Source organism: Triturus cristatus, chromosome 4_1 (genome assembly GCF_964204655.1).
Source record: "Triturus cristatus chromosome 4_1, aTriCri1.1, whole genome shotgun sequence".
Classification (NCBI taxonomy): Eukaryota; Metazoa; Chordata; class Amphibia; order Caudata; family Salamandridae; genus Triturus; species Triturus cristatus.
The window spans coordinates 294,008,914-294,023,196 of record NC_140585.1 but is presented as its reverse complement, the minus strand read 5'-3'; the positions used below and the strand labels follow the sequence as shown (position 1 = coordinate 294,023,196).

At 44.6% G+C, this 14,283-nt stretch overlaps 4 non-coding genes across 4 annotated transcripts; all 4 read right to left on the bottom strand.

The window, feature by feature from the left end:
• Positions 1–2,635: 2,635 nt before the first annotated feature.
• On the bottom strand, positions 2,636–2,935 carry LOC146854408 (signal recognition particle RNA). The gene has a single exon (XR_014959054.1).
• Positions 2,936–6,331: 3,396 nt separating this feature from the next.
• LOC146854407 (signal recognition particle RNA) lies at positions 6,332–6,631 on the bottom strand. The gene has a single exon (XR_014981633.1).
• A 3,406-nt stretch (positions 6,632–10,037) lies between these two features.
• LOC146854406 (signal recognition particle RNA) lies at positions 10,038–10,337 on the bottom strand. The gene has a single exon (XR_014959129.1).
• A 3,407-nt stretch (positions 10,338–13,744) lies between these two features.
• On the bottom strand, positions 13,745–14,044 carry LOC146854405 (signal recognition particle RNA). Its single transcript, XR_014959198.1, has one exon.
• Positions 14,045–14,283: the final 239 nt, after the last annotated feature.

The window sequence follows — 14,283 nt, the reverse complement described above, 5'->3', positions numbered from 1 at the left end:
TCTTCTACCACCTCAAAATCAGCTGCTCATGCAGTGTTCTATACCGATGAGCTATTTTGGTCCTCCCTGCCCCTTCCAGCTAGTGGGTCCCCTGACTAGGGAAAGTGATTCGAACAGATTTGCATATCTTTTCATAGGAGACTTCTTGACCTATTTTATCCTGTGCCAAATCAAGGTAGATTGAGTAATGATCTTGACAGACCTATATTGGAGAACTGCAGTGTGAGAAAGTGGCTCTGTATATACTGTTCCCAAATAGGTACAGGGTGTACAGAGTCCACAGTCCCCAGAGGTTTGGCAGAGGCTAAAGTTAGATATAACCTTACTCTCTAAAGTGGTAGCTTGGTCGAGCAGTAAGGCAGTATCAGAGGACAGTGTAAAGCATTTGTTGCACACACTCAGTCAGCAAATGGTCTCACACACTCAATAACCGAACTCTAGGCCAATGGTGTATCTACAAAAAATATATGCTTGTTGTATTTTAGAACCAACAATAGGTATTAAAATATACTTTCTCAGAATGAGATGCTTTATATAAATACTTTTGCAATATGCAATTGACTTTTGTAGAAAGTTACAAGTGGTTGCAATAGGCAACAACATTTTAAACACAATAATGCATTGAGCTCAATGGAAGTTTCAAGTTATTTGCAACAGATTACTTTTAGGATTACTTTTGGATTTCCAGGACTGGATCCTAGATTCAGTCCTGGGTCAGTACTTGGAATCAAGTGATAAAAGTCGACTTAATTACTGTGATGATTTTTAGACAATATTTTGCTATTTTAAAAGTTGACAGAAAATATTTCATAGAAAACAGTCTAAGATTCCCTATGGCAGAAAATTCAAGTTGCAGGCATAGTATGTTCTCGTTACTTTTGTAATCCAGTACTGGGTGCCTAGACTCAGTACTGGGACCTTTATCCAAAACAGGTAAGTAATTACGTTTTCAGAAATTATACGATTTTTAAAGAATATTTAAAGTTTGCAGAAATTGACACTTAGAAGAAATTTCACAGAAAAACAGTCAATGATTTCCTAGGGGAGAAAATTGGGTTACTGGTAAGTACAGTTGTAAGTATTTTTCAGAGTCAGTGCTGGGCACCAAGATCCAGCACTGGGAGCTCACCTAATAGCAGGTGAGTATTTTCGTTTTGGTTACTCGGCTGATTTTTGGTGAATATTTTAAGTTTTGAAAAGTCCACACTTGGAAGAAATTTCAGGAAAAACCAGTCAATGTTACCCTATGGAGAAGATTGAGTTATCGGTTTAAAGGTAAGTACTCGACTGGCAGAGTTAAGGTTCTGGGCATAGACTCAGGCGTCTCCCAGGGTCAGGCAGGTACAGTTGGTTCACCCTCAGCGGCACAAGGGTGGCCGGGTGCAGAGAGAGTTAGGCCCAATGTTATCCTATGAGAGGTAGGGGGGCCTTGGTTGGTGGGTGCTGACTAGCAGGCCACGTGGCTGTGGGAGCTGTGCTCCTGGTCACTTATCCAGGGCAAGTGGGGAAGTAGATAGATGTAGAGGTTGCACTGCCAGGGCCACTCGGACGGCTGGGTGCAGGGTGCTTTTGAGCATTCGGGCGCTCAATTGATTTGAATGTGAAATCTGTGGTTTAGAAAAAGACTGCAAGCTCGGGGACGAAGATTCTTCAGGTGCCACCACCACTTCGAGAGGTAAGTTGGGTAGTTGGAGGATAGGTAGGTACCCGGGGATTGGGCACAGGGGGCCGCGGAGCGCCGGGTGCAGGGGTACCTTTTGGTGTTGGGAAATCTTACCCTCTGTTGATCGCGGTTGGGGGGGCACCTGGTTCTGAGGCTGCAGGCTTCTTCAGGAGTGTCGAGGGAGGTCCTTGGGTGCCGGACTCGGGGTCACAGTCGCCATGGGGTCGTCCTTGTGGTCTTTGTTCACTCTGGCACAGGCCAGGCTTGGTGGGTGCAGAGTGTGAAGGGTTCTCGGTTCCGGGCTGCTGCCAGGGATTAGAAGTAGACTTGAGTAGAGCCTCTACTCATGGGAGTCCCAGGGGTTTAGAGTCAAAAGGTAGCCAGGTCCTCCAGGGTTTGTGAGGTCGCTGGCCACAAGAGATGCCGGGTTGGAGCAGGAGCAGGTTCGAGGGTCGACAGGCCAGAGGCTCCAACGTTTGGGAGTTGCACAGCCCTCAGTCTTTTCATGTTTCGCTCAAAGAGTGAAGGGCCCTGTAATTTCTCCTTCTCATTCACATATGAAAAGAATGAGGGCTAATCAAAAAATGAATTAGAGCTGGACGTAGAAATGCAGCAGAAGGGCCAGCAAGCGCATTTCTAAGTTGCTCTATGAAGGATGCTTTTGTACTTGACAGATCAGTTTAATCCTACAGGTGCTCTAAAAGGAAGAATGCATTTGAGTCATCCTTGCTGAAAATCACACAGCCATTTATTCTAGGTTGCACTGAGTTTTCAGTCCTCTCCGCCTGCTAGCTTGTTGTTGCAATATGTCTCAATTCTGGAGAATTGTCTGCTATGCTGAAATGCGTGGCCCAGTTCAAATGTTCATCATATTTCCTGGAAAAATATCAAAAGGAAAACAAAGATTTGGTTTTGGGAAAATAATTTATTACACCTTGTAAAAATCAAAACTTTCACATTTGAGTCAAAAAAGAGAGGCTAGGTCTCACTATTTTGCTCAGGCTGTTTTACACGTACTGCTCACAGGTGCTGTCCTGCTACCAATGGGCATGGAAGCTTTGGCCTGCTCTGTTTCCAGCCTGGGTCGGTGCACCTCTTGTTACACAACCTGAAATTCTAGAGCTCCCTCTAGAACACCATATTGATGCCCAATGCAGCATGGACACCTGATCAACACAGCTGAGTGCAGCCCAGAACCCCTGAGCTCAAGCAATCCACAAGCCTCTGCCTCCCAAGTAACTAGGACAACAGGCACACGCCACCTTGCCCGGCAAACACTGCAGCTGTCCTAATGATGAAATGCATTCCATAAGTAAGGATAATGATAAAGTAAGGTGGAATGAATTGATGGTTTACCAACCATGTTTCAAGAAAATCAATTTCACTATCCTTCAAAGAAAGGAAAAAAATGTCTTATCAAGAAGCAGTGTGAATATGGGAAGGGCCTTTAAAAAAGATGTGGAGTTTCCTAAAGTAAAAAAGAGGGTTGAACTGATTGAAGGGAGAGAGGAAGTAGGGTCGGAAAGATTGTGACGGGGAAGTGAATACAACATAAATACTAGTATTTAGAGAGTGAGAGACAGGTAGAGGGACAGAAGGGAAAGGAGAATGAGAGTGAGAGAGAAGAGCCAGGTTAGGGCTGAGTTTCTCTTTATCTGCCATTGACTCCCTGTAGAAGCTTGCCGGCACAATTTAGGCTGTCCTGTAGGCTTCCCTTGTTATGCCGAGCCAGCCAATATTGAGAAAAATAGCATGGGTCACAATGATGGAACTCGTCTGCAACATCGGAAGTTTTAAAGTAGTATGGAGTGGGAGGGCTAGAAGAGTTACCATAAAGAATGAATACACGTCATTCTGTTCTCTAGCCTCAACAGCTGCAAGAGAGGAACTCCTGCTGGCCAAGAAGACCAATGTCAGTTCAGCTTGAACAGGTGAAAGCATGCCTGATTCTGCAAAGGTATGAGATTACACTTTTGCGTCAGAGGTGGTCAGGGGCTATTGCACATTAGGAAACCGTTTATTGAGGTCCAGTTGGATTACTCTATCTTCTACCACCTCAAAATCAGCTGCTCATGCAGTGTTCTATACCGATGAGCATTTTGGTCCTCCCTGCCCCTTTCAGCTAGTGGGTCCCCTGACTAGGGAAAGTGATTCGAACAGATTTGCATATCTTTTCATAGGAGACTTCTTGACTTATTTTATACTGTGCCAAATCAAGGTAGATTGAGTAATGATCTTGACAGACCTATATTGGAGAACTGCAGTGTGAGAAAGTGGCTCTGTATATACTGTTCCCAAATAGATACAGGGTGTACAGAGTCTACAGTCCCCAGAGGTTTGGCAGAGGCTAAAGTTAGATATAACCTTACTCTCTAAAGTGGTAGCTTGGTCAAGCAGTAAGGCAGTATCAGAGGACAGTGTAAAGCATTTGTTGCACACACTCAGTCTGCAAATGGTCTCACACACTCAATAACTGAACTCTAGGCCAATGGTTTATCTACAAAAAATATATGCTTGTTTTATTTTAGTACCAACAATAGGTATTAAAATATACTTTCTCAGAATGAGATGCTTTATATAAATACTTTTGCAATATGCAATTGACTTTTGTAGAAAGTTACAAGTGGTTGCAATAGGCAACAAAATTTTAAACTCAATAATGCATTGAGCTCAATGGAAGTTTCAAGTTATTTGCAACAGATTACTTTTAGGATTACTTTTGGATTTCCAGGACTGGATCCTAGATTCAGTCCTGGGTCAGTACTTGGAATCAAGTGATAAAAGTCGACTTAATTACTGTGATGATTTTTAGACAATATTTTGCTATTTTAAAAGTTGACAGAAAATATTTCATAGAAAACAGTCTAAGATTCCCTATGGCAGAAAATTCAAGTTGCAGGTATAGTATGTTCTCGTTACTTTTGTAATCCAGTACTGGGTGCCTAGACTCAGTACTGGGACCTTTATCCAAAACAGGTAAGTAATTACGTTTTCAGAAATTATACGATTTTTAAAGAATATTTAAAGTTTGCAGAAATTGACACTTAAAAGAAATTTCACAGAAAAACAGTCAATGATTTCCTATGGGAGAAAATTGGGTTACTGGTAAGTACAGTGGTAAGTATTTTTCAGAGTCAGTGCTGGGCACCAAGATCCAGCACTGGGAGCTCACCTAATAGCAGGTGAGTATTTTCGTTTTCGTTACTCGGCTGATTTTTGGTGAATATTTTAAATTTTGAAAAGTCCACACTTGGAAGAAATTTCAGGAAAAACCAGTCAATGTTACCCTATGGAGAAGATTGAGTTATCGGTTTAAAGGTAAGTACTCGACTGGCAGAGTTAAGGTTCTGGGCATAGACCCAGGCGTCTCCCAGGGTCAGGTACGTACAGTTGGTTCACCCTCAGCGGCACAAGGGCGGCCGGGTGCAGAGAGAGTTAGGCCCAATGTTATCCTATGAGAGGTAGGGGGGCCTTGGTTGGTGGCTGCTGACTAGCAGGCCACGTGGCTGTGGGAGCTGGGCTCCTGGTCACTTATCCAGGGCAAGTGGGGAAGTAGATAGATGTAGAGGTTGCACTGCCAGGGCCACTCGGACGGCTGGGTGCAGGGTGCTTTTGAGCATTCGGGCGCTCAATTGATTTGAATGGGAAATCTCTGGTTTTAGAAAAAGACTGCAAGCTCGGGGGCGAAGATTCTTCAGGTGCCACCACCACTTCGAGAGGTAAGTTGGGTAGTTGGAGGATAGGTAGGTACCCCGGGATTGGGCACAGGGGGCCGCGGAGCGCCGGGCGCAGGGGTACCTTTTGGTGTCGGGAAATCTTACCCTCTGTTGATCGCGGTTGGGGGGGCACCTGGTTCTGAGGCTGCAGGCTTCTTCAGGAGTGTCGAGGGAGGTCCTTGGGTGCCGGACTCGGGGTCTCAGTCGCCGTGGGGTCGTCCTTGTGGTCTTTGTTCACTCTGGCACAGGCCAGGCTTGGTGGGGGCAGAGTGTGAAGGGTTCGCGGTTCCGGGCTGCTGCCAGGGATTAGAAGTAGATTTGAGTAGAGCCTCTACTCATGGGAGTCCCAGGGGTTTAGAGTCAAAAGGTAGCCAGGTCCTCCAGGGTTTGTGAGGTTGCTGGCCACAAGAGATGCCGGGTTGGAGCAGGAGCAGGTTCGAGGGTCGACAGGCCAGAGGCTCCAACGTTTGGGAGTTGCACAGCCCTCAGTCTTTTCATGTTTCGCTCAAAGAGTGAAGGGCCCTGTAATTTCTCCTTCTCATTCACATATGAAAAGAATGAGGGCTAATCAAAAAATGAATTAGAGCTGGACGTAGAAATGCAGCAGAAGGGCCAGCAAGCGCATTTCTAAGTTGCTCTATGAAGGATGCTTTTGTACTTGACAGATCAGTTTAATCCTACAGGTGCTCTAAAAGGAAGAATGCATTTGAGTCATCCTTGCTGAAAAGCACACAGCCATTTATTCTAGGTTGCACTGAGTTTTCAGTCCTCTCCACCTGCTAGCTTGTTGTTGCAATATGTCTCAATGTCTGCTATGCTGAAATGCGTGGCCCAGTTCAAATGTTCATCATATTTCCTGGAAAAATATCAAAAGGAAAACAAAGATTTGGTTTTGGGAAAATAATTTATTACACCTTGTAAAAATCAAAACTTTCACATTTGAGTCAAAAAACAGAGGCTAGGTCTCACTATTTTGCTCAGGCTGTTATACACGTACTGCTCACAGGTGCTGTCCTGCTACCAATGGGCATGGAAGCTTTGGCCTGCTCTGTTTCCAGCCTGGGTTGGTGCACCTCTCCTTACACAACCTGAAATTCTAGAGCTCCCTCTAGAACACCATATTGATGCCCAATGCAGCATGGACACCTGATCAACACAGCTGAGTGCAGCCCAGAACCCCTGAGCTCAAGCAATCCACAAACCTCTGCCTCCCAAGTAACTAGGACAACAGGCACACGCCACCTTGCCCGGCAAACACTGCAGCTGTCCTAATGATGAAATGCATTCCATAAGTAAGGATAATGATAAAGTAAGGTGGAATGAATTGATGGTTTACCAACCATGTTTCAAGAAAATCAATTTCACTATCCTTCAAAGAAAGGAAAAAAATGTCTTATCAAGAAGCAGTGTGAATATGGGAAGGGCCTTTAAAAAAGATGTGGAGTTTCCTAAAGTAAAAAAGAGGGTTGAACTGATTGAAGGGAGAGAGGAAGTAGGGTCGGAAAGATTGTGACGGGGAAGTGAATACAACATAAATACTAGTATTTAGAGAGTGAGAGACAGGTAGAGGGACAGAAGGGAAAGGAGAGTGAGAGTGAGAGAGAAGAGCCAGGTTAGGGCTGAGTTTCTCTTTATCTGCCAGTGACTCCCTGTAGAAGCTTGCCGGCACAATTTAGGCTGTCCTGTAGGCATCCCTTGTTATGCCGAGCCAGCCAATATTGAGAAAAATAGCATGGGTCACAATGATGGAACTCGTCTGCAACATCTGAAGTTTTAAAGTAGTATGGAGTGGGAGGGCTAGAAGAGTTACCATAAAGAATGAATACACGTCATTCTGTTCTCTAGCCTCAACAGCTGCAAGAGAGGAACTCCTGCTGGCCAAGAAGACCAATGTCAGTTCAGCTTGAACAGGTGAAAGCATGCCTGATTCTGCAAAGGTATGAGATTACACTTTTGCGTCAGAGGTGGTCAGGGGCTATTGCACATTAGGAAACCGTTTATTGAGGTGCAGTTGGATTACTCTATCTTCTACCACCTCAAAATCAGCTGCTCATGCAGTGTTCTATACCGATGAGCTATTTTGGTCCTCCCTGCCCCTTCCAGCTAGTGGGTCCCCTGACTAGGGAAAGTGATTCGAACAGATTTGCATATCTTTTCATAGGAGACTTCTTGACTTATTTTATACTGTGCCAAATCAAGGTAGATTGAATAATGATCTTGACAGACCTATATTGGAGAACTGCAGTGTGAGAAAGTGGCTCTGTATATACTGTTCCCAAATAGGTACAGGGTGTGCAGAGTCCACAGTCCCCAGAGGTTTGGCAGAGGCTAAAGTTAGATATAACCTTACTCTCTAAAGTGGTAGCTTGGTCGAGCAGTAAGGCAGTATCAGAGGACAGTGTAAAGCATTTGTTGCACACACTCAGTCAGCAAATGGTCTCACACACTCAATAACTGAACTCTAGGCCAATGGTTTATCTACAAAAAATATATGCTTGTTGTATTTTAGAACCAACAATAGGTATTAAAATATACTTTCTCAGAATGAGATGCTTTATATAAATACTTTTGCAATATGCAATTGACTTTTGTAGAAAGTTACAAGTGGTTGCAATAGGCAACAACATTTTAAACACAATAATGCATTGAGCTCAATGGAAGTTTCAAGTTATTTGCAACAGATTACTTTTAGGATTACTTTTGGATTTCCAGGACTGGATCCTAGATTCAGTCCTGGGTCAGTACTTGGAATGAAGTGATAAAAGTCGACTTAATTACTGTGATGATTTTTAGACAATATTTTGCTATTTTAAAAGTTGACAGAAAATATTTCATAGAAAACAGTCTAAGATTCCCTATGGCAGAAAATTCAAGTTGCAGGTATAGTATGTTCTCGTTACTTTTGTAATCCAGTACTGGGTGCCTAGACTCAGTACTGGGACCTTTATCCAAAACAGGTAAGTAATTACGTTTTCAGAAATTATACTATTTTTAAAGAATATTTAAAGTTTGCAGAAATTGACACTTAGAAGAAATTTCACAGAAAAACAGTCAATGATTTCCTATGGGAGAAAATTGGGTTACTGGTAAGTACAGTTGTAAGTATTTTTCAGAGTCAGTGCTGGGCACCAAGATCCAGCACTGGGAGCTCACCTAATAGCAGGTGAGTATTTTCGTTTTCGTTACTCGGCTGATTTTTGGTGAATATTTTAAGTTTTGAAAAGTCCACACTTGGAAGAAATTTCAGGAAAAACCAGTCAATGTTACCCTATGGAGAAGATTGAGTTATCGGTTTAAAGGTAAGTACTCGACTGGCAGAGTTAAGGTTCTGGGCATAGACTCAGGCGTCTCCCAGGGTCAGGTAGGTACAGTTGGTTCACCCTCAGCGGCACAAGGGCGGCCGGGTGCAGAGAGAGTTAGGCCCAATGTTATCCTATGAGAGGTAGGGGGGCCTTGGTTGGTGGCTGCTGACTAGCAGGCCACGTGGCTGTGGGAGCTGGGCTCCTGGTCACTTATCCAGGGCAAGTGGGGAAGTAGATAGATGTAGAGGTTGCACTGCCAGGGCCACTCGGACGGCTGGGTGCAGGGTGCTTTTGAGCATTCGGGCGCTCAATTGATTTGAATGGGAAATCTCTGGTTTAGAAAAAGACTGCAAGCTCGGGGACGAAGATTCTTCAGGTGCCACCACCACTTCGAGAGGTAAGTTGGGTAGTTGGAGGATAGGTAGGTACCCCGGGATTGGGCACAGGGGGCCGCGGAGCGCCGGGTGCAGGGGTACCTTTTGGTGTCGGGAATCTTACCCTCTGTTGATCGCGGTTGGGGGGGCACCTGGTTCTGAGGCTGCAGGCTTCTTCAGGAGTGTCGAGGGAGGTCCTTGGGTGCCGGACTCGGGGTCACAGTCGCCGTGGGGTCGTCCTTGTGGTCTTTGTTCACTCTGGCACAGGCCAGGCTTGGTGGGTGCAGACTGTGAAGGGTTCGCGGTTCCGGGCTGCTGCCAGAGATTAGAAGTAGATTTGAGTAGAGCCTCTACTCATGGGAGTCCCAGGGGTTTAGAGTCAAAAGGTAGCCAGGTCCTCCAGGGTTTGTGAGGTTGCTGGCAACAAGAGATGCCGGGTTGGAGCAGGAGCAGGTTCGAGGGTCGACAGGCCAGAGGCTCCAACGTTTGGGAGTTGCACAGCCCTCAGTCTTTTCATGTTTCGCTCAAAGAGTGAAGGGCCCTGTAATTTCTCCTTCTCATTCACATATGAAAAGAATGAGGGCTAATCAAAAAATGAATTAGAGCTGGACGTAGAAATGCAGCAGAAGGGCCAGCAAGCGCATTTCTAAGTTGCTCTATGAAGGATGCTTTTGTACTTGACAGATCAGTTTAATCCTATAGGTGCTCTAAAAGGAAGAATGCATTTGAGTCATCCTTGCTGAAAATCACACAGCCATTTATTCTAGGTTGCACTGAGTTTTCAGTCCTCTCCGCCTGCTAGCTTGTTGTTGCAATATGTCTCAATTCTGGAGAATTGTCTGCTATGCTGAAATGCGTGGCCCAGTTCAAATGTTCATCATATTTCCTGGAAAAATATCAAAAGGAAAACAAAGATTTGGTTTTGGGAAAATAATTTATTACACCTTGTAAAAATCAAAACTTTCACATTTGAGTCAAAAAAGAGAGGCTAGGTCTCACTATTTTGCTCAGGCTGTTTTACACATACTGCTCACAGGTGCTGTCCTGCTACCAATGGGCATGGAAGCTTTGGCCTGCTCTGTTTCCAGCCTGGGTCGGTGCACCTCTCGTTACACAACCTGAAATTCTAGAGCTCCCTCTAAAACACCATATTGATGCCCAATGCAGCATGGACACCTGATCAACACAGCTGAGTGCAGCCCAGAACCCCTGAGCTCAAGCAATCCACAAGCCTCTGCCTCCCAAGTAACTAGGACAACAGGCACACGCCACCTTGCCCGGCAAAAACTGCAGCTGTCCTAATGATGAAATGCATTCCATAAGTAATGATAATGATAAAGTAAGGTGGAATGAATTGATGGTTTACAAACCATGTTTCAAGAAAATCAATTTCACTATCCTTCAAAGAAAGGAAAAAAATGTCTTATCAAGAAGCAGTGTGAATATGGGAAAGGCCTTTAAAAAAGATGTGGAGTTTCCTAAAGTAAAAAAGAGGGTTGAACTGATTGAAGGGAGAGAGAAAGTAGGGTCGGAAAGATTGTGATGGGGAAGTGAATACAACATAAATACTAGTATTTAGAGAGTGAGAGACAGGTAGAGGGACAGAAGGGAAAGGAGAGTGAGAGTGAGAGAGAAGAGCCAGGTTAGGGCTGAGTTTCTCTTTATCTGCCAGTGACTCCCTGTAGAAGCTTGCCGGCACAATTTAGGCTGTCCTGTAAGCATCCCTTGTTATGCCGAGCCAGCCAATATTGAGAAAAATAGCATGGGTCACAATGATGGAACTCGTCTGCAACATCGGAAGTTTTAAAGTAGTATGGAGTGGGAGGGCTAGAAGAGTTACCATAAAGAATGAATACACGTCATTCTGTTCTCTAGCCTCAACAGCTGCAAGAGAGGAACTCCTGCTGGCCAAGAAGACCAATGTCAGTTCAGCTTGAACAGGTGAAAGCATGCCTGATTCTGCAAAGGTATGAGATTACACTTTTGCGTCAGAGGTGGTCAGGGGCTATTGCACATTAGGAAACCGTTTATTGAGGTCCAGTTGGATTACTCTATCTTCTACCACCTCAAAATCAGCTGCTCATGCAGTGTTCTATACCGATGAGCTATTTTGGTCCTCCCTGCCCCTTCCAGCTAGTGGGTCCCCTGACTAGGGAAAGTGATTCGAACAGATTTGCATATCTTTTCATAGGAGACTTCTTGACTTATTTTATACTGTGCCAAATCAAGGTAGATTGAGTAATGATCTTGACAGACCTATATTGGAGAACTGCAGTGTGAGAAAGTGGCTCTGTATATACTGTTCCCAAATAGGTACAGGGTGTACAGAGTCCACAGTCCCCAGAGGTTTGGCAGAGGCTAAAGTTAGATATAACCTTACTCTCTAAAGTGGTAGCTTTGTCGAGCAGTAAGGCAGTATCAGAGGACAGTGTAAAGCATTTGTTGCACACACTCAGTCAGCAAATGGTCTCACACACTCAATAACTGAACTCTAGGCCAATGGTTTATCTACAAAAAATATATGCTTGTTTTATTTTAGAACCAACAATAGGTATTAAAATATACTTTCTCAGAATGAGATGCTTTATATAAATACTTTTGCAATATGCAATTGACTTTTGTAGAAAGTTACAAGTGGTTGCAATAGGCAACAACATTTTAAACACAATAATGCATTGAGCTCAATGGAAGTTTCAAGTTATTTGCAACAGATTACTTTTAGGATTACTTTTGGATTTCCAGGACTGGATCCTAGATTCAGTCCTGGGTCAGTACTTGGAATCAAGTGATAAAAGTCGACTTAATTACTGTGATGATTTTTAGACAATATTTTGCTATTTTAAAAGTTGACAGAAAATATTTCATAGAAAACAGTCTAAGATTCCCTATGGCAGAAAATTCAAGTTGCAGGTATAGTATGTTCTCGTTACTTTTGTAATCCAGTACTGGGTGCCTAGACTCAGTACTGGGACCTTTATCCAAAACAGGTAAGTATTTACGTTTTCAGAAATTATACGATTTTTAAAGAATATTTAAAGTTTGCAGAAATTGACACTTAGAAGAAATTTCACAGAAAAACAGTCAATGATTTCCTACGGGAGAAAATTGGGTTACTGGTAAGTACAGTTGTAAGTATTCTTCAGAGTCAGTGCTGGGCACCAAGATCCAGCACTGGGAGCTCACCTAATAGCAGGTGAGTATTTTCGTTTTCGTTACTCGGCTGATTTTTGGTGAATATTTTAAGTTTTGAAAAGTCCACACTTGGAAGAAATTTCAGGAAAAACCAGCCAATGTTACCCTATGGAGAAGATTGAGTTATCGGTTTAAAGGTAAGTACTCGACTGGCAGAGTTAAGGTTCTGGGCATAGACTCAGGCGTCTCCCAGGGTCAGGTAGGTACAGTTGGTTCACCCTCAGCGGCACAAGGGCGGCCGGGTGCAGAGAGAGTTAGGCCCAATGTTATCCTATGAGAGGTAGGGGGGCCTTGGTTGGTGGCTGCTGACTAGCAGGCCACGTGGCTGTGGGAGCTGGGCTCCTGGTCACTTATCCAGGGCAAGTGGGGAAGTAGATAGATGTAGAGGTTGCACTGCCAGGGCCACTCGGACGGCTGGGTGCAGGGTGCTTTTGAGCATTCGGGCGCTCAATTGATTTGAATGGGAAATCTCTGGTTTAGAAAAAGACTGCAAGCTCGGGGACGAAGATTCTTCAGGTGCCACCACCACTTGGAGAGGTAAGTTGGGTAGTTGGAGGATAGGTAGGTACCCCGGGATTGGGCACAGGGGGCCGCGGAGCGCCGGGTGCAGGGGTACCTTTTGGTGTCGGGAAATCTTACCCTCTGTTGATCGCGGTTGGGGGGGCACCTGGTTCTGAGGCTGCAGGCTTCTTCAGGAGTGTCGAGGGAGGTCCTTGGGTGCCGGACTCGGGGTCACAGTCGCCGTGGGGTCGTCCTTGTGGTCTTTGTTCACTCTGGCACAGGCCAGGCTTGGTGGGTGCAGAGTGTGAAGGGTTCGCGGTTCCGGGCTGCTGCCAGGGATTAGAAGTAGATTTGAGTAGAGCCTCTACTCATGGGAGTCCCAGGGGTTTAGAGTCAAAAGGTAGCCAGGTCCTCCAGGGTTTGTGATGTTGCTGGCCACAAGAGATGCCGGGTTGGAGCAGGAGCAGGTTCGAGGGTCGACAGGCCAGAGGCTCCAACGTTTGGGAGTTGCACAGCCCTCAGTCTTTTCATGTTTCGCTCAAAGAGTGAAGGGCCCTGTAATTTCTCCTTCTCATTCACATATGAAAAGAATGAGGGCTAATCAAAAAATGAATTAGAGCTGGACGTAGAAATGCAGCAGAAGGGCCAGCAAGCGCATTTCTAAGTTGCTCTATGAAGGATGCTTTTGTACTTGACAGATCAGTTTAATCCTACAGGTGCTCTAAAAGGAAGAATGCATTTGAGTCATCCTTGCTTAAAATCACACAGCCATTTATTCTAGGTTGCACTGAGTTTTCAGTCCTCTCCGCCTGCTAGCTTGTTGTTGCAATATGTCTCAATTCTGGAGAATTGTCTGCTATGCTGAAATGCGTGGCCCAGTTCAAATGTTCATCATATTTCCTGGAAAAATATCAAAAGGAAAACAAAGATTTGGTTTTGGGAAAATAATTTATTACACCTTGTAAAAATCAAAACTTTCAAATTTGAGTCAAAAAAGTGAGGCTAGGTTTCACTATTTTGCTCAGGCTGTTTTACACGTACTGCTCACAGGTGCTGTCCTGCTACCAATGGGCATGGAAGCTTTGGCCTGCTCTGTTTCCAGCCTGGGTCGGTGCACCTCTCGTTACACAACCTGAAATTCTAGAGCTCCCTCTAGAACACCATATTGATGCCCAATGCAGCATGGACACCTGATCAACACAGCTGAGTGCAGCCCAGAACCCCTGAGCTCAAGCAATCCACAAGCCTCTGCCTCCCAAGTAACTAGGACAACAGGCACACGCCACCTTGCCCGGCAAACACTGCAGCTGTCCTAATGATGAAATGCATTCCATAAGTAAGGATAATGATAAAGTAAGGTGGAATGAATTGATGGTTTACCAACCATGTTTCAAGAGAATCAATTTCACTATCCTTCAAAGAAAGGAAAAAAATGTCTTATCAAGAAGCAGTGTGAATATGGGAAGGGCCTTTAAAAAAGATGTGGAGTTTCCTAAAGTAAAAAAGAGGGTTGAACTGATTGAAGGGAGAGAGGA